The sequence below is a fragment of the Ambystoma mexicanum genome, chromosome 10 (genome assembly GCF_040938575.1).
Source record: "Ambystoma mexicanum isolate Mex_15411 chromosome 10, UKY_AmexF1_1, whole genome shotgun sequence".
Taxonomy (NCBI): domain Eukaryota; kingdom Metazoa; phylum Chordata; class Amphibia; order Caudata; family Ambystomatidae; genus Ambystoma; species Ambystoma mexicanum.
Genome location: NC_090932.1, coordinates 252293963 through 252321066, shown reverse-complemented (window position 1 = coordinate 252321066; position 27104 = coordinate 252293963). Strand labels below are relative to the sequence as shown.

The window sequence follows — 27104 nt, the reverse complement described above, 5'->3', positions numbered from 1 at the left end:
TTGACAGAGCTCAGAGGTAAGTAAACAGGATGAAACCCATATGTCTTGTAAAAGGGGGTGTCGGGTAAAGTAGTATGGCATGCATCATTGTATGAAAATTCTGCAAGAGGTAGAAACAAAACCCAATTCCCACTATTTTAATTTGAATAGCATCATAAATACTGGCCAGTGGTGTAATTCACCCTCTTTGTTTGACCGTCACTTTGCGGATGGTAAACGGTTTAAAATCTTAATGACATGCCCAAGAACAGCTATCCTAAATGCTGAGATGGACTGAGACCCTATGTTAGTGAGGGTGTTTAAGGGAGCCCATGAACCCTGTAGATGTGTTTAACACATTCCTTGGATATTTGTGGGGCAGTGGGTACCTGAGAGAATGATATAAAATGCCCCAGTTTCCAGAAAGAATCTTTTAATGTCCATATCACGGTGTATCCTTCTTTCTTAGGGTGGTCTGTGACAAAAATCCATGGTGCAGTCACGCTGTGGTTGTTCAGGAATAGGTAATGGTTGTAACAGTCCTTCTGGTGAAGTTCAGGGGGTCCTGCAATGAGCACAGATTCCACAACCCTTAAGGTAATCTCTTACATCTTTCCTCATGGTTTCCTACCAGATATTTGCTTCACATTTCCTTAATGTTTTGCTTACTTCTGAAATGTCTTGCACTGGGAAGATCATGACACAATTTTAATGCCATTAGTTGGTAGTTTTTAGTTGGTAACTACAGTTCATTTCTTTGAAACATAGACCTTGCACTTGATGATGAGAGGGATGACTTGCATAGAATGTTCCTCGTTGGTAAAGTCGATATTCGTCTTTTAACTCTTTTTCCCAGAGAAGTATCGGACCAGCTGTGAACATCAGGAATTTCTCTTGTCAGTAAAAGGAATACCTATGTTCTCTTTGTTTTTGCCCAGATATCGTCGGGATCAGGCGCCTGCCTTTGTATTAAGCACCCCCAGTTTATGAATGACCACAAAGTGAAAGCGAGAAAAATGATTGATCAGCAATTTTATCATTGGTTCATGGCCCTGGCTGTCTTCAGGAATTCTAGATTGCGATGGTCTGTGAGAACCAATATAATTGATTGTGGTCCCCTTCCAGCAAATGTCTCTATGTACTAAAAGTGTCTTTTAAGCCAAGGAACTCTTTCTCAAAGAAGTTATAATTCTGTTCTGCTGTTTTAAGGCCAGGAAGGCGATAAATTGTTCAACAAGGGTGAAGCATTTTTTAAATTTAAAATCCTGCACATGATTTCTTTTGGAACGATTAACATAATGCTACTGCTGCCCTTTACTGCTCAAAAATGTTTTCAAAAGACTATGTAATAGAACGACTTTCATATGAGTTCATAATAGCAGATCATTACAATTTGTGTACCATTAGGAAAAGTAATACATCATTTCGGTGTCCTGGTCGAACTATCATTTTCACAAGAGAAGTATGCAATACCTGTATTGTTTGTGGACTTCCTTTTTTCATTTGTTTATGTTTTTTATGTTCTGAGTCTTGTTGGATCATGATTTTACTGACGTAAGGGTTGCAGGAGGCCAACAGCATATTAGCTTGTGTTACTGTGCCAATATATATTTTGAGCAAATTTCGCAGGTTTACTGTAATGTGTCCTTTTCTTGCAGACTTTTATAAAGGCTTATATTCATTCTCCATTTATTTCACAGAGGTTTCTGATCTTTGGCATCCAGTTGAATTAACACTGGGTAAATGATCTGATATGCATGCTGCTAATATCTCACAGTTTTTCATGTTCGGTAGGAATGTTTGTGATGTGATGAAATAGTCTATTCTTGTAAGTGTACCATAGATGCATGAAGTGAGTGTAAAGGCTCTAGTGTCCGGGTGCCTTAATCTCCATAGTTCTATCAGACCGTTATCCTGCATTATACCTCTTAGGATTTCTCTTTCTCTTTTGTCCTTCAAGTCGGGTTTGTCTGAGCGTTCCAGGAATAGGTCCATTGCTAGATTCCAACCCCCCCCTGTTATCATTTGTGTGTGGGCCGAATAAATTAAGGTTCTGTTTAGATAGTTTAAAAAGACTATTTACCAGGGTACTGGAGCGTACACAGAGCAGAATATGAATGACTTACATGCCAGGTGAAGCTTAGCCATTATTAATCTTCCCTCCCCATCTGACCAATTAAATGTAGCTACTCTGCACTTTATTTATTTAATTTATTTATGTATACAGGAGGAACAATACTCTTTGATCACAAAAGAATGTACAGTAGATACAAAATCAGATTTGATGTGACGTGGTGAGCTTCTTAATATGGGGTGAGTTTGAGGTACATTCTGACCAGGTTGTGGAGGGGAGTAAATGGAACAGTCACTAGGGACAATACATAAGTGGACATACATAGATTAAGGACAATGAATATTGGGCATTTTTAAGTGCGGGTAGGCGGTACAGCTAGCTATGCTCGGGATGTGGCCATGATGGGTGAAGTGCTGTAGTGGAGGCAGAACAAATGAGGGACAGAAGCAGGTCAGAGGCGCAGGAAAATTGTTAGCTAGCAAGCCGATGAGATGTAGGTTGAGAGGGTAACTCGGAGGAGCGGAAGTGGGCTTTTAGTTTAGTTTTGAACAAATCCGTATGGATTGTTTCTCGGATTTCCAGGGGAAGAGAATTCCATGCAAGTGGAGCAAGAAGAGAAACATAGCAGAAGTGAGAGGAAGCACAGGGAGGGTGTGGAGCCACAAGGGTAGTCGAGAAGCCAGAGCATAGATTAGGAGAAGGCGTGTAGAGTTGGATAGAGGAGGATAGATACAGTGATGCCTTACTGTAGATAGATAGGTGAACCAGGAGAAGAAATGTAATTCTGGCCCTGTTTTGCATCAAGAACTCGCCAGCCTGTTGACGGTACCAGTAAGTAGGTGTGAAGTAATGCAGTTCAAAGAGAGTCCTAGTGACAATGTTAATGATCTTGTAGAGAGGACAGAAAGCATCGTTTTGGAGGCCTAAGAGGATGCTGCCACATTGTCCAGTTTAGAGAAGACAAGGTTGGTTTAGAGATGCTTGGTGTGTTGAAAGGAAGGCAGCACCTGATTTTCCTAATATTTAGGAGGTTGAGGTGAGCTGCTGTTCCAGTTTTGTAGATGAAAGTAGAGTAGGTGTGAGAAGGGTCATAGATGATGATGAGGATTCCTGGCTGAAGAAGAGTACGGGAGAGTGTCAGATGGGAACTGGATAGACAAAGGAATAGATGAGAGAGAGCTTTTGGCAGGGAAGAAGAGCAGCTCTGTTTTGTCAAAGTTTAACATCAGAGAGTTTAAAATCAGAGAGTGCAAAGCCATCAAATATTCAATAGCACTAAGCCAGTTGGAAATGTTGATAGAGAAATCAGAGGAGAGTCCAGGAAAAGAGAAGATGTGTGTGTTGTCCACTAAGAGTTGGTACGAGCACCCAAAGGAGGAGATTATTGCCCCAAAAGCAGAGGTGAAGAGTGTAAAGAGGAGCAGACCCATGACTGAACCTTGTGGAACACCAAAATGTTATAGGAGTGAGTTGAGAGGTGTTGTTGCTCCAGGAGACAGATAATTGGTGAGGAGCAAGGTACAATTCAATCCAGGAAAGGGCTCAATCGTGAATCCCAAGAAGAAAGAGAGTATTTAGCACATCAGAGTGATCAACAGTGTTAAAGGCAGCAGTCAGGTCAAGGCAAATTAGGATAGAGGATAAATTGGAGTGTTTAGCAGAGGTGATAAAGTTGGACACAATCATGAGAGCAGTTTCTGTGACGTGACAGTAGCGGAAACCTACTTATAGCGGGGTCTCAAAGGTTATGGATCTCTAAGAAATGATTAAACACAATCACTTGGAGCACTTTAGAGTAGTGCAGAAGGAGAGAAGCCCCTTGATTTTTAGGAGAGGGATGATCGTGGCTGTTTTGAAAACAGAGGGAAAGCAAGCAGAGTCTGACTGAAGAGTTCAGCAAGGTGAGAGGCCACTAAAGGGGCAAAAGGCTTGACTAGCTGAGGAGTAAGAGGGTGTGATGAGGCGCAAGAGGGGTTAGCCTTCATCAGTAGAGATAGCACTTTGTCGGTATTACTAATGTGAGAGATAGAGGCAGAAGATGATGGTACAGTAGGTGAAGTGAAAAATGTATGCAGCGGGAGTGTGAGGAAGTTCAGGAGAGAGTCTCTAATTTTGGAAATGTTTGTAGCAAAGTATTCAACTAGGTCATTAGCTGTGAAAGTGGAGTAGATAGTGATAGAATTAGGAGAAGTGAGGAGAGAGTTTAGGGTGCCCTGTAGCCGGCGAGGAATGTTGGAGTGAGAGTCAATGAGGGTTAGCTAGAATTCTCTTTTTGCTCTATCAAGAGTGGACTTCAGAGAGTTCAGGGCACAGAACTAGAGTTGCAGGTTCTCATGCGATTGGGTACGCCTCCATTTATGCAGCAACAGGCTCATGTCTGTGCAGAGAGAACATATGAATGAGGTGACCCATGGCTGAGGATGCTGAGACTTAGGGTTGAAAGTAAGCAGAGGGAAGTGAGTAGGGATTGGAAGCTGCAGAAGGCAGTGCTGGTGGAAGAGGCATCATCATTTCCTGATGTTGTGCAAGGAGCTGTGATATAATAATAATTTGGTTTCCTTTGGTGTTTACCTACCCAGTCCATTTTACATTTCCAGGCTTCAAGTGGGGTAAGGTGGGTTGGTTGCAGCAATGCACTGTCTGCATTCTGGGATTTCAGATATGAGAGGATTTTATTCCTTTTAACTTAGTTGGTCAGCCCATTAACATTCTGGGAGACAATCATGATATCAGACATTTTTGGTATATCGGTGCCTGGTGTTAGAGGGTTCAGGTGGCAGAGGGTTTTGCTCAGTAGTGTCCAGTCTATGCTGATGACACCCAGATCTTGGTAGTTCCTCATGGGGATTTTGGACATGCTGTTGGAGTAGTTGAGAGTCCAGATGTTATGTAGCACTGGATAAAGGAGAACTGGTGCTGTCTTAATGATGGTAAACCAGAGGTCCTTCTCTTAGTCTTCATCCCCACAGACTTTTTCCTTCCAGTGGCCTGATATTAAGGCCAGCTCCTGGTCTCTATCCAGTCAGTCGGAAATCTGGGGGTCATATTTGATAGCCACTTGTCATTTGCTTAACATGTTGAGGCAGTAAACAAGTCAGCTGACTATCACCTATGTAATATTAGAAGAGTTGTTCCCTTGATAATCATTGGTCACTGAGCCTTTCCTGCTGCAGACTGTCACACTGTCCATATTGCAATGCTTGATGTCAGTGAATCTAGGCATGTGCAAGAAACTGATGGCTAAGTTACATGCCACTCAAAATGGTGCAATCCATTTTTTGAGCAGGAAGTTTGATCATGTATTTATAGCCTGCCGGTCCCTGTGTTGGCCCACTATTGAGGAGCAAATTCGAGGGATGTCCAAATGTTGGAAGATGCTCAGTGAATGGTATCATCCAGGTTGTTCTTTGCACTTTAGCATAGGCCAAGTTAACGGAGCTCAGATTGCAGTAAATGTACATGGAATTCAAATGGCTGAAAGTGAAATGAAGTTCCTCTCAGAATATTCATCCTTATTCCTTTAGAAACTGCACTTCTTTGGTGTAACATAACTTTGTGGCATTATGTTTTTCATTGTTTGCTTTTATGACGGTTCTCATTCAAAATATTTGGGTTTGTATTGTTCTGTGTGCTGTAATTGTGTCTGTTAGCTCCTTGAAACTGGTTTGCTTTCTGATGTATGTTTCGCTTAGTAAAAACTGTTTACTACTACAAATACTACAACTACTAAGTCAAAAGCTCCCTTTTGGGGCCTGAGGCTTTTTATAAGCCTGTGCACCCTAAAGTGATGCACAGGCAGCATCAAGCTCCACATCACTAATCACAGCAGCATCAAGCTCCACATCACTAATCACAGCAGCATCAAGCTCCACATCACTAATCACAGCAGCATCATGCTCACATCACTAATCACAGCAGCATCAAGCTCCACATCACTAAACACAGCAGCATCATGCTCACATCCACCATGACCGCCACAGTAGTCCTAGATACTTTTACTCATGTCCCAAATATGCAGACACTTTCACCCTGCAAAGCCACAATGCCCCATAGATAGACATGTTAATTCACTGGCCACAACCAAGCATCACACCTCCCTCCATAAGCCCCTTGGCTCCATAGCAACTATGCATTCTGCCCTGCCTAAAGGCAGACTCTTTGAAGGACCCAGAGGTACACAAACAAATACAATAAAGCTGCATGCCCATCACCCAGACATACCAAATGCAACTCACCCCTCTTAGGCTATGTCACTTGGCACATGTTCACTCTGCTGTCTGGCACCTCCTGGCTAAGCACCCCATAGGTCTGCATTGCCACAATGCCCTCGCATGCACTCAACTGCATCTCCCTAAACAGCCACATGCCAGCATCCTATAATGCCTGACTACATCACAATCAAACTCTGAATCAGTTTCCTGCCCCTGCATGCACCATTACCCTCAACACTTAAAATACTGTCTCTCTCTGCTATCACCCTTCAACCATACACCACATCAACCCTCACAAGCTACAGTTCACAACATTGTCACAGCCTCTGATAATTCTGCAATCCTCACAAATCAACTTGAAAATCTCCTTGGACACACATTGCACATCATTTCATCTAAATTCACACTCTCCATGGACCACAGACCCACACTCAGACATTTGCCTTGAGCGCCACACACTGCATCACCACACAGTCCAACATCTCATCATCACATCTCCCCAAAGCTCCATATTCTGCACACCACACATGTGCCCACAATTCTCACTTCTGATCACGCCAAGTAATTTCAATCTGCCCTTCAGTATGCAGAAAAAGATTGTCATCCCCACAAGCAACACTATCTGCATCATACCCATTCCCATAATATCTTAACTTCTGCAATATCACAATGATCTGCATCATTCAAATTCTAGAGCTCCATCATCTGGCACACTGTCCTCATTCACACACCACAATCACTCTCCACAAAGCCATCATTCCCACCTCCTCCATGTAACTTAATTCTCTTTGAATGTGTCCCATCATCCATCACTTTGCTCCCTTCACTACCGACTCAACCATAATTTCTAATCCATCTTCCTTCCCAACACTACCATCATATCATACCCCTCCATCAATCACCAGCCACTTCACCTTCACTTCCACTCCACTTCCTGTCCCAAATGATCAACTGCCCCACTCCACCCCGTGACCCACAAATTAATCTTCAACAGCACAGTACCAATATTGTACACCTCTCCTCCACCACCCTGTCAGTACTAACCTACATCGCATTCGTCTCTCACAGTAACTCAGAATCACCCGCCATACACTTTCCTTTCAGCCCCCACATTAACCCACCTACCATCCTCAACTTCTTTTATTCACCTTCGATAAGGGTCCTTGCCTCAAATTCTCACATTTATATCACTACCCAGTACATCTTTCATTCAGAAACAGAGAACCATAATGTTGCCACATAAGCTCACAACCTGAGCCACACATGCTACAAACCAGATCATAAAACAATGAGAAAGGAGTTGTAAAAATACAAGTATATTCACCCTCAGCTATTGAAATCCCTCTCTGGAACTGAAGAAACTTGCAGCAGGACACAAAGGTTGTACGCTTGTTGTAATAAACCTTATTTAATAGAAAGTAAGGAAAAAAAACCTCTCTCTGTCCTTATAATTAAGTGGTGTTTCCCTACGTCAACCAAAACTAAGGATGGTGTCAGAATGTCCGTCAAAAGAAATATTATTTATTTTTATTTATTTAGTTGATTTAATCAAATTAATGATTTTTACAAACGAATCGGAATCAAAACGAAGTGAAGAACAAAGAGTAGAGCTGAAGACTGAAAGCTGAGAAGGAAAGGGAAACTGAAGTGAAAACGAAAAAAAAATTTAAAAAAAAAAAAAAAAATGAATGTTGAGTAGAACTTAAGTTTTCAAAGAGATAGAATAAACTTCAGAGTCTGTGTAGTAGTGATAGTCCAGGTATTTCTTTCTCCGCTCATCAGACGTGTCCACCACATTTCTTCTTCCCTGGTATATGATGCAGAAAGGTGTGGTAGCAGAAATTTCTCACCTATGGCTCTGATTCCTGGGCAATTTAACAGGAGATGGCGTATGGTTTCTACGTGTGTCTCGTTTTTGCAAAAACGACACGTGTTCGAGTTACTTTGTCCTCTGAGTTTTAAGATCTCATTTGTCGGCAGTAGGTTCAGACGCGCTCTCAAGAACAAGTTTCTGGCAGCTTTATTTGGGAACTTGCTCAAGTAGTTCGGATCAATGTTTAGTTTGCTCTGATAGGGAGGCAAATGGCTGACTGATTTTGCTTTAGATGCATTGTTCAAGGTTTCAATCCAGCCAAGCTCACTGATTTTCCTTTTTATTTTTAGCGAATTGCTGATGAGATCCTGCTCGGAAGAGTTAATTTCCACAAGCTTCTTTTTACGAGCCATTTCCCAAGATTTTAGCACAGAGGGGGAAGATATCAATAGTTCCGTGCGTACGACAGCTAGCACATGAGGACAGTCCAAAAGCAACAACTTCCTATACAGTATCATCGATTTAATTTCCATGGTCCCTTCCAACGATAATAGGCCAAGCTCTCTTCTGATCGAGGGGGCCGATGTTGACTTGGAGAGACCTAGAACAGTGCGCCAAAATAGACCCTCTAACTTCAGCCACAAGTTTGTAGGTGTGTGAGGGAGGGCTTCTGCAGCATAGGTGAGGGATGGCACCACCTTCATCTTGTAAAATTTAATCAAGGGTAACAGGGAAAAACCACCGAACTTGTTGTCCAATGCCTGGCCTTGTGCCGCTAGGTTTTTTACTTTGGTCATTAAGCAACTTTGGAGGGTTGCGTTTATACTCGAGCAGTCCAGTGCTACTCCCAAGTATGTGATATTTGCGACTTTTTCCAGTGCTACCCCATCCAGGTACCAGGCAAGTTTTTCCTTTGGTCGTTTGTGTTTTTCCATTATCAGGATCTTGGTTTTGGCTGTGTTTATAGTTAGATCATTCGTTTGAATATATGTCGCCAGATGGTCAAGTTGACGCTGGAGACCAACAGGAGTCAAATCCATTAAGATTAGGTCATCAGCATAGAGTAGTCTCGATGTTTTCGACTTGCCCATAGTTGGTGGAAAGGAGCGGATCGTTTGCTCCGAGGCTTTGAAATCGCCGAGATAGGCAATGAAGAGTGACGGAGCAAGGGGGCAACCCTGTTTCACTCCGCGGTCAACTGGGATTTCAGATGATAACAAACCAGCCTGAGTTAGTCTCACTCGCACCCTTGTTTCTTGATGTAATGCTTGAATCGGTTGGAGGAGTTCAGCCGGGCATTTCCAAAGACTCAGTTTTCTCCACAGGCGCTCACGATTTACTTGATCGAAAGCTTGCGCCAGATCTATGAACGCTGAAAACACTAGTGGGCCTCCTCCCAACACCTTACTTTTGAGTGCGCTGAGAAACATGATGTTAGTGGTTGTACCGCTGTTTTTTGTAAATCCCGTTTGAAACGGGTCAGTGCATTCGGCCTCCCTGGCACAATCCTGAAATTTTTGTAGTAATAGAGAACCAAACACCTTACCGACCGTATCCAGAAGTGCGATAGGGTGGTAGTTTTTTGGATCTTTTTTCCAGCCCTTTTTGAATATCGGGACTATGATAGATGTTGTCCATGAAGACGGAATTTGCCTTGCCTGTTTGCAGCGTTTGAAGATTTCACTTATCAACACAGCCCACTGACTTGGATATTTCTTTAGGTCGAGGTTTGTTATTCCGTCCGGGCCGGGTGCTTGCGATGGTTTGAGTCTATGCAGGACTTTGAGAATCTCAGATTCACTGCTCAAATCTATCCATGGTGCTAGTTTTGTAGTAAGTTCGAAGAGGCTTGACGGTGCAGGCGCTTTGAACAGATTTGAATAGAATGTTATCCAAGTTATTTCCCCAATAGGGTTTGATGGTAGAATCTCGTGAGGCGACAAAGAAGATCTTAAGGGTGCCCAGAACTCTCGGGGGTGGTGGCCGCAGACAAGCTTCAACATGGCTTCGGCATCTTGTTGGTAAAAATTGCTACGGTGGTGCCTGAGCCATGATTTGTAAGATTTCTTTTCTTGATTCAAGGTTGCCTGATTTTCAGGTGAGGGAAAAACACCGAATTTTCTTCTGGCTCGCCTTAATGATCTCCGTTTTAGGACCAGTTCTTTGCTGTATTGATGTCTAGCACAATCGTTATTTTGTCTGAGGCCAGCAAGTTTAGCTCTAAAAGGAACCAGAAGTGGTTGATAGTCTGGTAATTGCGGGTCACTCAGTAGGTTGTGCTCATTTTCAATTGCCAAATATTGAGCCTGTATCTTTAAGATCAAGGTTTCTGAGATTCTTAGGCGATTTTGCTGGTTATTTAACTCCACTTGTGCTGGCGTAACTAAGTTCACAAGCCTTGTAGTCTTCCATTTCAATACAAGCAGGTTATGGTCGCTAGCCGAGGACCTACGTACCCCGAACGAAGTGGTCAACGCTGCCAAGAGCCTGCTTATGAAGATGTGGTCGAGGTCCGCTGAGGAGTTACCTCTTTCCCAGGTGGGTGGCCTCTCACCTCTGGGGAATAAATCCTCAGCACAGAGCATATCACGAGATGACATCAACGACAACCAAGCCACGCCACGTTTGCTTCTTAAGGTTGAAAAAAGGGGAGGGTCACCGGCTGAATCATGTGGTAACCAGGTGGCATTTAGATATCCGCAGATGATTAGCAGGGCCTCAGGACACCCTACTCGTGCTTCATCGATTGAGTCCTCAATCAGTGCTATGAGGAGTGAATCAGTCATAACCGCGGGATTCCAATAGACATTGAAGATGATTAAAGATTGTGTTTTGGGCTTTCCTTTTTTCACCTCGGCATCAATCCAAATAACTTCTGTGGCCAATAAGTGAGTTGTCATTCTCAGAGTGTTCTTTAAGTGTAGGCCGGATCCACAGCGAATTGCAGTTATAAGGCCTAATGACGGTCGGCCAAAAGGTCCTTTAACAGCTGGAGCGAATGTCAAATCGTATCCGTCTATGGAGGGGCGTTCTATCATCCAAGTTTCTTGCAAGCAGATGATACCTAAACACCCCAAGCTTAGGTCTCCTTGTTTCGTTAGATGCTGGAATCCACGAGTATTCCATGACCCCAAAGAGAGATCTGGTTTACCAGTTAGTAGTGTAGAGGCAAGTGGTGCGGACAGACGCTCAACAAATTGCTATTTGTTCTTTTTTATCGTCAGTGCGTTGGGCAACCATGCCCATTGTTCCGCTGGTGGAACTTGTTGTTGAAGTTCATGAGTGCCGGTCTCTTTGCCCCCCCCGTAATTGATGTATGGTCCTTACGATTCTCGACCTGGGTCCCTGAGGACATCTTCCTATACCCAAAGGATCCTTAAGGGCAATTCCGTCTATCTTTGTGGCCATTTTGGGACACTGACTCTCCTCTTTGCCACTGGGGTTCAAAAGAGAAGACCGGGGGGAGGCATTCTGTAAAGCTGGCTCATTGTGTGTAGAAGTTTGTCTGGATCCTCTCTCCTCGCCAGGTCTTGAGTGCGATTGTAGTTTATTACTCCTCGTGGCTGCGATACGAGGTGTAACTGAATTAGTCGATTCTGATGGTTTCCTGGGGGGGTAAATAGAGCACTCTCTTCCAATTCAAACAGGTCAAAGCCCATTTTTAATAGATGTTCCACCGCCTCGGAGATCCTCACTTTGGCCCAGTTCGTTTGCACGTGCAAGTAAGCGCATGCCATTTTTCCTTGATGAAAAGGTTCGACCCTGGCAAGGTCGTTTGATTCGACTTTTCTGAGCGATGGTACGCATTTAAGAAGTTGTAGCAGGTAGCTTCTATTCAATATCACGTACTTTCTGTTATTTGGCAACTGTTCGATTTTGAAGTTTCGTTTTGATTTAGAAGCATGTGCCATTGACCCTCGCCCTTTGCTTTCACCAGATTTAGAGTGGTGCAGCTTTTGCTTATCTTTCGTATTTGTAGCTGGGGAAAGTCGATTATCCGAAAACCATTTGTCCCGGGTGGCGTGCACCCATTTAGTTACAGAAGGGGAACTTGGTCTTAAAGGAGAATCGTTTCTTCTAACTCCCGGTCTTAAGCGAGGATTTTCGGAATTGAGCTCTCCCCTTTCCGCTTCTTGGAAGTTAGTATGGTGCCGTTTGGGGCTACTGTCCTTCAGCAGACCCACCCCCCAGCTACACTTTTTTTGAAGCTTCTTACAGCGACTTTCCAAAGTGCAAAAGGGAGAGGGCTCCTCGTCCAAATGATGAGAGTTGTTAGTTGATTCCTGATCATCAGATAGTGTGTAAACACTACAATTCAGTAAGTCCTCATCTATTGCATGCTCAGATTCCTTATTTACAGGAACGCTATCTAGTACATTGGACCCCGACTTTAGACTTCGGATTTTTCCGTTCAGCCACTGCTTTAGGTGGTTCACAATTAAGGGGGGTCTCAGACCCATGGTTCCTTTCGCCTTTGTCTTTCCCCGACTGTACTTTGTTAATAGTCGGTTGAGGAGAAAAGAACTTGATAGTCATTTGCTTTTGGGTCGTGAGGTGACCTTTCGTTACAAGAGTAGCCTCCTTTGCTTTCCTGTCCGGAACAGACCCCTGGTCTATTGTGATTAAATTTGGTTCATCACATATTGCTCCATTTCCCTTAGCCTTGGTGGACTGTGGCTTGGTCTTTATCGGACCCTCACACAGGGGAACATGGCTGACAGTTGTTCTTAGTTCATCAAGTTGGAATTGCGAACTTGGGGCCAAAGTCTGGGAACTAACATCCACCAAGAGGCCTTTCGTTGATTGTGTTGAGGACTGACCAAACCCCTCGTCTTTGGCGCCCTTTTCGCATGTTGTTCAATGCGTTGATATAGCCTTCCAAAAAAATTAGACGGCAATTCATCATCGCTATAATGGAGGTATGATCTCTCATTGAGTCGTTTATTGACTCATGTAGTTTGCAAAAAGGAGCCATGGCCAGAGTTACAGTTGACATAATGAGTCTTAGATCAGTCTTTTTAGGCAAGGTGTCTTTTGTAGGCTTTCCTCCATTCTCATTAGAACGTATGGGGCTCGTTGAGCTAGATACCGTTTGGGTGCTCCCAAACAGCGGGCCAATGGAAGGACTGGGGATCCCAGGACTCGTTTGTGCCACCACTGCGGGGCCCTTTTCTTGCATAAAAGGCTCAATGGGGACCGGGACTTTCCCTTGCGTAGCTAAGCAGGGCACCTCGATAGACCCCTGATCAAATTGATCCGGAGTCGTAGGTGCTGAGACGCTGATTTCTGTGTCGTTTACATGAGAGGAAATGAAAGCGGGATCTTCGACACCACTTAAGTCGATGATAGTGGACACCGGAGATCTTAAACATGCCTGTTTTTGCAATAAAGACTTGGCTGTCGATGGTGTAGCTGCTGAAATCACCGACCCAACCGGCAGTGGCCTAGCAAGGGGGCCCGTTGCTTCAAGGGCCGTAAAAACAGCTGATGATGATTGGGAGTTTGAGAAGTTGGTAGCTCTCTCCAGGTCGGTTGTAGGCTTGGTAGGTGGGATTTGCGGGGGTGGTACACCAGTTCGGGGAGAGCCAAAATGCCACCTGATATTTGCTTCCGACACAGTTCCTGCAAAAGAAAAGCGTGCTGGTTCCAGTGAAAAGGCTGGACGCAAGTCAGTAGGGCCTCCCATGACATTTATGGGAGCATTTTGATCCGCTGTTACTTCTAAAATCTCCGCATCCAAAAGGTCCTCTGAAAGTGAGACTTTCTTTTTTAGAAGATTTGCGAAGAATCTGTTGTTTACCGACAGATGTGTTATATCGTCCTTCTGCTGGTTATGCTGAAGATGTGACGGAGCGCAGGAATGTCTTGGGCGCTGTGTTTGCTGGGCTTTTAACCCCAACTTTTGATGTGAATGTGCACATCGTTTCCTGCGAACCGGTCCTCCTCTCTTTTTTGGATACAAGACATGTGTGGAGACCTGAGCTGATTTGATTACACTATCGGCTCTCGCAGCCCTTATCGAAGGGTCGAACAACCCCATGTCAGGAAGAGCCGCTTCAGTTGAATCCGCTCGGTTCGCTCCCTCCAGCGCATCCACCTCTAGAGGATGCGCCCCTAATTGAGCTTCGCCAACATCTGGGGGGGGAGGATGCAGGGTCAGTGCCACTATAAGGTGGTTTGCGTCCAAACTTATCTGAAATGGCAGATCGTCCGCCAGCGCTGCCTCTCCACTGACCTCATCGCCCACCTGAAAACTAGGGCTTCGAGCCCTTGGGCGTGATGAACACAGAGGGTCAGCGGGAGGTAGCTTGTCACCCGCCGCCCCCTCTTCACCCACCAGACCCACCAGTCCCTCCTCACCTGCGACACACGGCGCTTCCTCTCCTCCGAGGGGGAACTCCGCACACGCTTCACACGGCGGGGGGTGACTGGCGGTCGCGGGGGGCTTCTCCATTGGCTGGGGACAGGCAGGAAGACAAACAGGTGGACAAGCAGACGGCGAAGACTCCCGGGCATCCAGCTGGCGTGCTCCCGGGTCCTGGTTCACTGCTACAGAGGGTCCGGGTATGATGAGGGCAAGCCTTGACACAGAAGAGTCTGCCTCGGAATCCGAGTGAGGCTGATTGAGCGCAAGGATCATCTTTGATTTGGCGCTCCGCAATCGGGGACCCAGGGTCTCGGTTTGTAGTAGTGTTGACTCCGGGTAAGTGGCGGAGGTCGAAACGCCAGCCAAAGTCAAAGTCTTTTTGGTCGCCACAGCAGCAGACACTTGGGACACTAGGGGAGTGCGGCTTTTTCTGCTGGCAGGCCGCCCTGCCCCAGCTGCCATAGACTGCAGAGACTGCCACTCTGCAGCCACTCCGCGGCCGCTCCACGGGAAAGAGGGGTTTTGAATGAAAAGTCCAACCCTCTCAGTAGTAGGCACTGAAAGCAGACTCCAAAACACAGGAATCCAACAGGAACTCGTAGAACGCTGCAGAGACTGCCACTCTGCAGCCACTCCGCGGGAAAGAGGGGTTTTGAATGAAAAGTCCAACCCTCTCAGTAGTAGGCACTGAAAACAGACTCCAAAACACAGGAATCCAACAGGAACTCGTAGAACGCTGCAGAGACTGCCACTCTGCAGCCACTCCCTATCCACTGTCCTATGTCCCAAACCTATTTACGTCCCTTACGCTTCAAAAGCAAACTATATAAATAGCTCCATCTTGACTCCAGAAAAGTAGTTTCTTCCTTCTGGGTGGTTTCAGACAGTTTGTGACTGTTGGGGGAATATCCCTCTTCCCAGTGGCGTAACACAAGATCTGGGGGCCCCCCTGCAAGCCATGCTGAGGCCCCCCCTCCCCCCAACTCGGCAACAAATCACGAGTAGTGCCACACTCTGGGCCGCCCTAGATTACCACGCTTACGCAATACGCACAAACGAGTTGCCGAAGGGGTCTGCCACACACTGCACTAGGAGAAAGATATAAATATGTGTTTTAATGCAATATACAGCACACTTTCTGAGAATAATTGGCTAAAAAGCCACAGTATTTGCTATTGTTTTGTAGGGTAACAGCAATCCAATACATGCAAGTCACCAACAGTGCACATGAACATTAATGCTTTGCTATTAAAAATGCCATGCCACAATGGAAACATGTCCAACTGGCTGCACAATGTAGACCAGTGTAGACACATAATAACATTACAGTAAAGCATGCCAGGCCACATTAAGACATGCCTAGACTGGTTGCACCAAAATGCCAGTCGAAGCAATAAGACTCATCAACAAGAGAGTACACATTCAAGCCTGCGTCTCTGCGGCCTCTAACAACACAGCCAAATTCTTTAAAATCTGCAAGGAACTGGCCAATCCTGTTGCGGGTTCTACCTCTCCTGTTCCCTCAACAGGCCTCTGTACAGCTTTGGCCTCTCGCTTCTCTGCTAAAACTCAGGACATCCTCTCCACTATCTCCTCTTCCTCTCCCTCTTCCTCTTTCTCTCTAACACCTGACAAGGTTTCTAGGCAGGTCCCATTTATGGAAGTGTCGTCAAAACAGGTGTTCGCCTGCTCCTCCAGAGCCATCAAGGACCACATTGACACCCTTTATCCAGCCTTAGCCGATTTCTGTAATCATTCTTTTGCCACTGGAACTTTCCCCTCTCCCAAACACTTGGAAAAACCTGCCAACTGCCAGCTTACTCTCCACACTGAATCTGTTGGTTGTCTCCATGACCATCAGTCTGGCTTAAGAGCTGCCAGAGGCACGGACACTGCTCTCCTGAACACCTATGAAGATCTGATCTCTAACCTTGATTAAAGCATTCCTTCTGTCCTCATCATCCTGGAACTTTCCTCTGCTTTCGACACGGACAACCACGCCATCCTGATCAATTGACTCTGTGAGAACCTGGGCATCATGGATCAGGCCCTGGAGTGGCTGACCTCCTTCATTTTCGACCGCCCATCCCAGGTCCAACTTGGTCCCTTTCACTCCGCCACCTGTCTCTACATGTAGCATTCTCCAGGGCTCTATCCTCTCACCCTGGTTTTTCAACCTCTACATGGCCCCTTTGAACTACCTGATCTCTAAATTCTCCTCTAATTTACAGTGTTATGCGGATGACACTCAGCTTTCCTTCAGGCTCCCTCCAGCCTACTCTCCTATCTCGCTCATTCCTCGTGTCATCATCAACTCCACTCTCTCTTTCTCTCCTCACATCTCGGACGTCACCAAGAAGTCCCACTGCCAGCTGCACCTCCTCAAAGTGACTATTCCATTTCTCACTTTCCCCCAGAAGCTCACTGTCTCCAGAGCTCTGGTTCTCTCTAGGCTGGACTACTGTAACAGCCACTTTCTCAATCTGCCTTCCTCTACTCTCTGCCCTCTGCAACTAATCCAGAACAGGACTGCAAGACTTATCCTTGGCCTCAATCCCAGGGACAATATCTCTCCAGCCATGAAATCTCTCCACTGGCTCTCGGTGGCTGCAGGGATCAAGTTCAAGACCCTTTTCATTGTCTACAAGGCTTTCTGGGGCTGGGATCCGCACAACATCTAACGCTATCTTCCAAAATACCTTCCTTCTCAAGCTCTAAGGGTTAGATGCTTCTCCAGGCAGAGAGTGAAGGGGTAGATCCTTCTCCCCTGCAGGTGCCTCCCTCTGAAATGGCCTCCCTGACCCTCCCAAACATGAGCCGGACCACCGGAAGTTCCGGAAGCAGCTCAAAATGTTCCTCTTCTCCTCTGCTTTCTCTCTCACCCTCCCCTGCTGATCTACCTGTCTGCTGTACCAACTAGTTGCTTGGCTACCCTTTGTCTCACTGAGTCCAGGCTCTTTCTTATACCCAGAGCTACGCTGCCTCTGGCAGCACTTACTCAGAGCATTGCTGCCCGGTTTTCCCCTCCCCTCTCCCTTGCCCTTCCCCCTTCCCTTTCCCATTGCACTTCTCGTTCTCGCACTTGCACGATCTGAATGACACAAGGCTTAGTAAGATCATTTGTCTTGTCCTCCCTCAGTTTTCCTTTCCTTATCTTGTCGTGCCTAAAAACACTTGTGTACAGGTGCGTTATATATGACTTATAATATCATAACACGGTGCTGAGAAAAATATACAGTGCCGCAGTAAGAAATGGCTAGACTGGCAGAACCCAAATGCCAGTCTAGGCAGGTAATTGCACTTAGCAGGACTGCTTTATAAGAAATGCCCAGTTAAAAAAAGACATACCAAACTGAGGAATGACTAGACTGGCTGCACCAAAATGCCTCCCTAGCCACTAATACCACACATCATGCCTGCCTAGCATGGACATGGACGACCATTATGATGTATTGCACAACCCCACCCCCCCACACATCCCTTCACCCTCCCATCCCCTACCCCAACCTCCAAAATCAGCTCATTGGCCCAGAATTACATCCATGTCCCTCTTCCTTGTCCCAGTGCTTACGTATGAGGCTCCTTGCCTCACTGGTAAGTACTGGGATGAGGAAGAGCGGGACTAGGAGTAATGAAGATTACGGGTAGCTAAATCAGGCATTACCTTCATGTATCTCTACCTTATCCCAGTACTTCTGTATCAAGCATAGTGCCTCATATACAAGTACTGCCTCATACACACGTACTGGGATGAGGAAGAATAGGGCTAGGCGTAGAGAAGATTACCAATAATTAATCAAGGCATTAAACACAAGTAGTGGTGCAACACCATTGAGCTGACTGGGCTTCAGCACCCACCCCCCCCCCCACTGAAATTGTGGGCTATGTTGACTTGACCTGGCTGACCCACAGTGCAGTTGCCGGACAGAAAAGGACACAGATGTTAAACGGCACCTGGGTTTTGCCGTTAACAAGGGCCCGGCCCAGCAATTACTAATGTACAGCATTTCACTGTTAGAACCTGCATTCAAATGCCACATTTTTTAAGCAATTGAAATTGTGATGTGGGTTTAGTACTTGCATGCCAGGGGAGTGATTGGAAGGGTAGAGAGGAAACAAGAGACCAGTCATTCTCACAGCAGCCCATTAGTGGATGCTTTCAGACCTAAAGGAGAGAGTTAACAGCTTGTAACATAGAAGGTGCACTATAATAGTCTCATTAAAATGCGTTAAGAAGTTAGATGCCCCCACACAAATAAGTTTGCTCCTCCCAACCACACGTGAAGTTAGCGCCTTTCCCAACATTTGAAGGGTTAGCCCCCGTCAAATGTAGGTTTTGTTGTGCCCCTGAACACAAGCACACACCCAATTCACCACATATACACACACACACACACACACAGCCATCCATATATTTAAGAGTGCACTCTTTCACCATGCAGGCACACCCAGGCAGCCACCCTTACATTTAAGTGTGCACCCTTTCACCATACAGACACACCCAGGCAGCCACCCGTACATTTAAGTGTGCAACCTTTCACCATACAGGCACACACACCCAGGCACCTACCCATACATTTAAGGGTGCACCCTTTCACCATACAGGCACATCCAGGCAGCCACCCATACATTTAAGTGTGCATCCTTTCACTGTAGATGCACACCCAGCCACCCATACATTTGTGTGCAACCTTTCACCATACACTCAGACAGGCAGCCACCTATACATTTATGTGTGCACCCTTTCACCATACCCTCACACAGACAGTCACCTATACATTAAAGTGTGGACACTTTCACCATACAGGCACACCCATGCAGCCACCCATACATTTAAGTGTGTATCCTTTCACCGTACACTCACACACGCATACCCAGCCACCCATAGATGTGTGTGCACTCTTTCACCATGCACTCACACACGCACATGTCATGTGTTGAGGGGAGCCACAATACTTCAAAAATACATTGGGCCTCATTAGGACCCTGGTGGTGACGGTATGAACGGTGGCGGTAATGCACCGGAACCGTTCATACCGTTCATACCGTCCCGCTGCATTACGAGTTCTGCTCGCGGGTTCCTGACAGCCCATCGGGTCTTAGCATAACTCTTAATTCTCACATTTATATCACTACCCAGTACATCTTTCATTCAGAAATAGAGAACCATAATGTTGCCACATAAGCTCACAACCTGAGCCACACATGCTACAAACCAGATCATAAAACAATGAGAAAGGAGTTGTAAAAATACAAGTATAATCAGCCTCAGCTATTGAAATCCCTCTCTGGAACTGAAGAAACTTGCAGCAGGACACAAAGGTTGTACGCTTGTTGTAATAAACCTTATTTAATACAAAGTAAGGAAAAACAACTCTGTCTGTCCTTATAATTAAGTGGTGTTTCCCTACCTCAACCAAAACTAAGGATGGTGTCAGAATGTCCGTCAAAAGAAATATTGTCCACTGTCCTATGTCCCAAACCTATTTACGTCCCTTACACTTCAAAAGTAAACTATATTAATAGCTCCATCTTGACTCCAGAAAAGTAGTTTCTTCCTTCTGGGTGGTTTCAGACAGGTCGTGACTGTTGGGGGAATATCCCTCTTCCCAGTGGAGTAACACAAGATCTGGGGGACCCCCTGCAAGCCATGCTGAGGGCCCCCCTCCCCCCAACTCGGCAACAAATCACGAGTAGTGCCACACTCTGGGCCGCACTAGATAACAACGCTTACGCAATACGCACTAACGAGTTGCCGAAGGGGTCTACCACACACTGCACTAGGAGAAAGATATAAATATGTGTTTTAATGCAATATACAGCACACTTTCTGAGAATAATTGGCTAAAAAGCCACAGTGTTTGCTATTGTTTTGTAGGGTAACAGCAATCCAATACATGCAAGTCACCAACAGTGCACATGAACATTAATGCTTTGCTATTAAAAATGCCATGCCACAATGGAAACATGTCTAACTGGCTGCACAATGTAGACCAGTGTAGACACATAATAACATTTCAGTAAACCATGCCAGGCCACTTTAAGACATGCCTAGACTGGTTGCACCAAAATGCCAGTCGAAGCAATAAGACGCATCAAGAAGAGAGTACACATTCAAGCCTGCGTCTCTGCGGCCTCTAACAACACAGCCAAATTCTTTAAAATCTGCAAGGAACTGGCCAATCCTGTTGCGGTTTCTACCTCTCCTGTTCCCTCAACAGGCCTCTGTACAGCTTTGGCCTCTCGCTTCTCTGCTAAAACTCAGGACATCCTGTCCACTATCTCCTCTTCCTCTCCCTCTTCCTCTTTCTCTCTAACACCTGACAAGGTTTCTAGGCAAGTCCCATTTATGGAAGTGTCGTCAAAACAGGTGTTCGCCTGCTCCTCCAGAGCCATCAAGGACAACATTACACCCTTTATCCAGCCTTAGCCGATTTCTGTAATCATTCTTTTGCCACTGGAACTTTCCCCTCTCCCAAACACTTGGAAAAACCTGCCAAATGCCAGCTTACTCTCCACACTGAATCTGTTGGTTGTCTCCATGACCATCAGTCTGGCTTAAGAGCAGCCAGAGGCCCGGACACTGCTCTCCTGAACACCTATGAAGATCTGATCTCTAACCTTGATTCCAGCATTCCTTCTGTCCTCATCATCCTGGAACTTTCCTCTGCTTTCGACAGGGACATCCACGCCATCCTGATCAATTGACTCTGTGAGAACCTGGGCATCATGGATCAGGCCCTGGAGTGGCTGACCTCCTTCATCTTCGACCGCCCATCCCAGGTCCAACTTGGTCCCTTTCACTCCGCCACCTGTCTCTACATGTAGCATTCTTCAGGGCTCTATCCTCTCACCCTGGTTTTCCAACCTCTACATGGCCCCTTTGACCCACCTGATTTCTAAATTCTCCTCTAATTTACAGTGTTATGCGGATGACACTCAGCTTTCCTTCAGGCTCCCTCCAGCCTACTCTCCTATCTCGCTCATTCCTCGTATCATTATCAACTCCACTCTCTCTTTCTCTCCTCACATCTCGGACGTCACCAAGAAGTCCCACTGCCAGCTGCACCTCCTCAAAGCGACTATTCCATTTCTCACTTTCCCCCAGAAGCTCACTGTCTCCAGAGCTCTGGTTCTCTCTAGGCTGGACTAATGCAACAGCCACTTTCTCAATATGCCTTCCTCTACTCTCCGCCCTCTGCAACTAATCCAGAACAGGACTGCGAATCTTACCCTTGGCCTCAATCCCAGGGACTATATCTCTCCAGCCATGAAATCTCTCCACTGGCTCTCGGTGGCTGCAGGGATCAAGTTCAAGACCCTTTTCATTGTCCACAAGGCTTTCTGGGGCTGGGATCCGCACTACATCCAACGCTATCTTCCAAAATACCTTCCTTCTCGAGCCCTAAGGGTTAGATGCTTCTCCAGGCAGAGAGTGAAGGGGTAGATCCTTCTCCCCTGCAGGTGCCTCCCTCTGAAATGGCCTCCCTGACCCTCCCAAACTTGAGCCGGACCACCGGAAGTTCCGGAAGCAGCTCACAATGTTCCTCTTCTCCTCTGCTTTCTCTCTCACCCTCCCCTGCTGACCTACCTGTCTGCTGCACCAACTGGTTGCTTGGCTACCCTTTGTCTCACTGAGTCCAGGCTCTTTCTTGATCAGTCATCCTTGCACTGACTCCCGGCTTACCACGCAGTTAGGAACCCTACAGTCCCTTGTTCTCCTTGCAATACCCAGAGCCACGCTGCCCTGGCGGCACTTACTCAGAGCATTGCTGCCCGGTTTTCCCCTCCCCTCTCCCTTGCCCTTCCCCCTTCCCTTTCCCCTTGCACTTCTCGTTCTCGCATTTGCACGATCTGAATGACACAAGGCTTAGTAAGATCATTTGTCTTGACCTCCCTCAGTTTTCCTTTCCTTGTCTTGTCGTGCCTAAAAACACTTGTGTACAGGTGTGTTATATATGACTTATAATATCATAACACGGTGCTGAGAAAAATATACAGTGCCGCAGTAAGAAATGGCTAGACTTGCAGAACCCAAATGCCAGTCTAGGCAAGTAATTACAATTAGCAGGACTGCTTTATCAGAAATGCCCAGTTAAAAAAAGACATACCAAACCGAGGAATTACTAGACTGGCTGCACCAAAATGCCTCCCTAGACACTAATACCACATATCATGCTTGCCTAGCATGGACATGGACAACCATTATGATTTATTGCACAACCCCACCCCCCCACACATCCCTTCACTCTCCCATCCCCTACCCCAACCTCCAAAATCAGCTCATTGGCCCAGAATTACATCCATGTCCCTCTTCCTTGTCCCAGTGCTTAAGTATGAGGCTCCTTGCCTCACTGGTAAGTATGGGGATGAGGAAGAGTGGGACTAGGAGTAATGAAGATTACAAGTAGCTAAGTCAGGCATTACCTTCATGTATCTCTACCTTATCCCAGTACTTCTGTATGAGGCATAGTGCCTCATACACAAGTACCGCCTCATACACACGTACTGGGATGAGGAAGAATAGGGCTAGGCGTAGAGAAGATTACCAATAATTAATCAAGGCATTGAACACAAGTAGTGGTGCAACACCATTGAGCTGACTGAGCTTCAGCCCCCTCCCCCCGACTGAAATTGAGGGCTATGTTGACTTGACCTGGCTGACCTACAGTGCAGTTGCCGGACAGAAAAGGACACAGATGTTAAACAGCACCTGGGTTTTGCCGTTAACAAGGGCCCGGCCCAGCAATTACTAATGTAAAGCATTTCACTGTTAGTACCTGCCTTCAAATGCCACATTTTTTAAGCAATTGAAATTGTGATGTGGGTTTAGTACTTGCATGCCAGGGGAGTGATTGGAAGGGTAGAGAGGAAACAAGAGACCAGGCATTCTCACAGCAGCCCATAAGTGGATGCTTTCAGACCTAAAGGAGAGAGTTAACTGCTTGTAACATAGAAGGTGCACTATAATAGTCTCATTAAAATGCGTTAAGAAGTTAGATGCCCCCACACAAATAAGTTTGCTCCTCCCAACCACACGTGAAGTTAGCGCCTTTCCCAACATTTGAAGGGTTAGCCCCCCTCAAATGTAGGTTTTGTTGCGCCCCTGAACACAAGCACACACCCCATTCACCATATACACACACACACACACAGCCATCCATATATTTAAGTGTGCACCCTTTCACCATACAGACACACCCAGGCAGCCACCCGTACATTTAAGTGTGCAACCTTTCACCATACAGGCAAACACACCCAGGCACCTACCCATACATTTAAGGGTGCACCCTTTCACCATACAGGCACATCCAGGGAGCCACCCATACATTTAAGTGTGCATCCTTTCACTGTAGACGCACACCCAGCCACCCATACATTTGTGTGAAACCTTTCACCATACACTCAGACAGGCAGCCACCTATACATTTAAGTGTGCACCCTTTCACCATACCCTCACACAGGCAGTCACTTATACATTAAAGTGTGGACACTTTCACCATACAGGCACACCCATGCAGCCACCCATACATTTAAGTGTGTATCCTTTCACCGTACACGCACACACGCATACCGAGCCTCCCATACATGTGTGTGCACTCTTTCACCATGCACTCACACACACAAATGTCATGGGTTGAGGGGAGCCACAATACTTCAAAAATACATTGGGCCTCATTAGGACCCTGGCGGTGACGGTATGAACGGTGGCGGTAATGCACCGGAACCGCTCATACCGTTCATACCGTCCCGCCGCATTACGAGTTCTGCTCGCGGGTTCCTGACAGCCCATCGGGTCTTAGCATAATTCGTAATTGCGCCGGCACCGTTATCAACGGTGCCGGCGCAACCATGCTACCCACCCCCATTGTTTCTTTTTGAAGTCACTCTGACTTCATAAAGAAATTATTTCCGTTAAGGACTGAACCATAATGGAAATAATTTATTTATGAAGTCAGAGTGACTTCAAAAATAAATAGTTTATTTTTGAAGTCACTCTGCCTTCACAAAGAAATTATTTCCATAGTCATAGGGTTTCTCCCACCCCATGACAAGGAGGCCTAGGGTAGGGGTAGCCACTGGACTTTTTGTATTCACTCTGCCTTCATAAAGACATTATTTCTGTTACAGAAATCATTTCTTTAGAAATGCAGAGTGGAATCAAAACGAACATGTAAAAACATTTTTTTTTTAAAAAAAACACATTTTATTTTACTCCAAGTGGGGCCCCCTTCCAGAACATGTGGTCGTGGGGCCCCCCGCACTGCAGGGGGTGCAGGGGCCCCTGTTACGCCAGTGCCTCTTCCCTTGGCCATCACTAGGCCTTTTGATATGGTTCCACACAGATGGAGGGGGAGGACTCTCTTCCCGAGGCCTTCTTAGGCAATTCTTTACAGTTCCAGCAAAGATGGGGGGAAAATATCTCCCTTGCCCAAGCGTTTCTTAGTCTCTCTTTTAATATTCCCAATGTTGTCCATGGTTTTGCTAGGCGATATGTCTCTCCTCCCCTGGTCTTCTCTTGACTTTTGCCAAAGGATCTCTCTCTCCCCCTTGGTCTTCTCGTCCACTTTCTCAGGTTTATAATGTGTTTCACCCAGGCACGGTTTACTATCCTGCCAGGCATTATTTTGCATATACAACTCTTCAATCCTTTCAGTCTTCGGGTCCCAGACCCCTTTCTCAAGTTTATAGTGTCTCTTAATTAGGCCTGGTTCACTATCCTGTCAGGAACTCTTTCTCATATAACGTCCTCTGGGATTCTTCCAAGTACTGGTACGAGGAAGATGATGACTCTTGTACTATGGTTGATTTATCGCAACAATTGGTATCACCCCGGGATTTCTCTTTTCCCTGACTTGGTTCAACTTTGCCCCTCATGGTCTCAATAGGGTCTTTGCTCCATCCCCTGCTCTGTAGAGCATTTTCCCAATTTATGAACACAGTTCTCCTTATGGATTTTCTCAACCCCAGGGATGTGCTCCTTACCCCTGCTCCGCTGGTTGCTTCTCTCTCTGGCTCCCAGTTTCTGGGCTTCTCTCACCTCTGGAAGTCATGCAGCAATTCCACAGCCCTGGGTCCATCACAGGTACAGTGGGTTATTTTTCTGCTCTCCAGCTCACCGCCATATACCTGTTTCTCCCGCTGTGGTCCCCGTGACTCAGCGGCATACTCGGTTGGGATATATCTGCTGTCTGGCCAGTGTCCCAGTCTCCTTCGGTTCCTCTTCTCCACACAGCAGCTCCCGCTAGCTCGTAGTTCCTCCAGGGAGGATCAGACAAAGAGAGAAGTCCTTCCTCTGTTTTTATCTTTGGCCAGCTCATGTGTGCTTGAGAGCTAGTATGTTCTCTTTGGTTCCGCAAAGGGCTCTTCAATCCTCTTTTCTTCTTCCTCATGCCAGTATCTATAGAGTCACAGCTTTCCAGGTTTTCCTCACTCTTCCTCATCACAGTATTGTTTTTCTCATACTCATAGACAGGTCTAGTCTGCATAACTATGAGTAGAAAGAGGAGGTAAAAAGGATTGGAGTGTTTTGACCCTAACTGTGTGGGGGATGTGTTTTTGGGGTTAGAGTGGTAGTTGTTATACCGTATTCTCCCTTAATACTCTTCCCTTCTACCAATGAGGGGGAGTCCCCTCCCATTGGATCTTTCTGCTAAGTACCACCCTCAGGTGTACTATCAGGTAGCGGCCTCACCTCCTTGGCCCCATTAGAAGGTTCCCCCTCTGGGGGAGAATTGACAACATCAAGGGATTCATCACAACTGACACCCACGTGTCACAGAAGTACCCAAAACCAGACCACCCTGGGCCTACTGGCCATGCTCATTATACATTCTAATTTCTGGTGAAATAGCAATGCATTTCCCCATTGAAACCTCACTAAGATCCAAGCAACCAGGTCTCAACCATAGAGATGAATGGCAGCAGCAACAGGTCACACTCTATGTAAAAAAGGTCAAGCATAAATCCCAGTGTCCCCTAGTTGTCAATAATCCTATGAAGATTTCCTTGTCAGTTTTAATCTCATTCAGATCTCATTATTCACTTCTGTATAGATGCTTGTTACTGAATCATCTACCGATGAGTTGGTTGTGCATCTGATGGTCTGGGTCGTGGGAGTCTTTGGAAATCCAATGCGCAATTGTTACAGTCAATGAACTCGCCAAAATGTTTTGGACATATTGACATCATATTTTGCTTCAGACATCAGTAAGAAGATCACTATTTGTCATGACTTTCTGCTTGAAAGTATCCTTGCACAAAACAATTTCTGAGACTGGTTCCCTTATGCAGAAAGATAATAAATGATTGCAGCTAGAGGGTACATTTAGCAGGTTAACTAAAAATGCATAATGGAATACTAATTACAAGATGGACGTGTCATATCACATGTTTTGTTCCTGAAGAATGTTTGGCTTTATTTACTAGCCAACAGAGCCCTAACTCGACTAGACCCTGATGGTCCATGTCAACAAATTTAGCAAAATGTGTATGACATGATTAGTTGTTAATCTCGGCACTCATTGAAACAAATTTAAATGTGTATTTTGGATTTTTTGTCCATTTGATGACAGATTACTACTATGATCGTGATTATTTTACATGTTGTATATGTTTTGGTTTTGTGTTTCTTTCTATATTGTCACATCTGTATGAGAA

The 27104-nt window shown here is 45.8% G+C and overlaps 1 protein-coding gene across 4 annotated transcripts in view; it reads left to right on the top strand.

Annotated features, from left to right (window-relative positions):
- The window catches only part of LOC138491326 (G-protein coupled receptor 35-like), a 328878-nt gene that overhangs the window by 182903 nt on the left and 118871 nt on the right, over positions 1-27104 (top strand). The window lies entirely within an intron of this gene.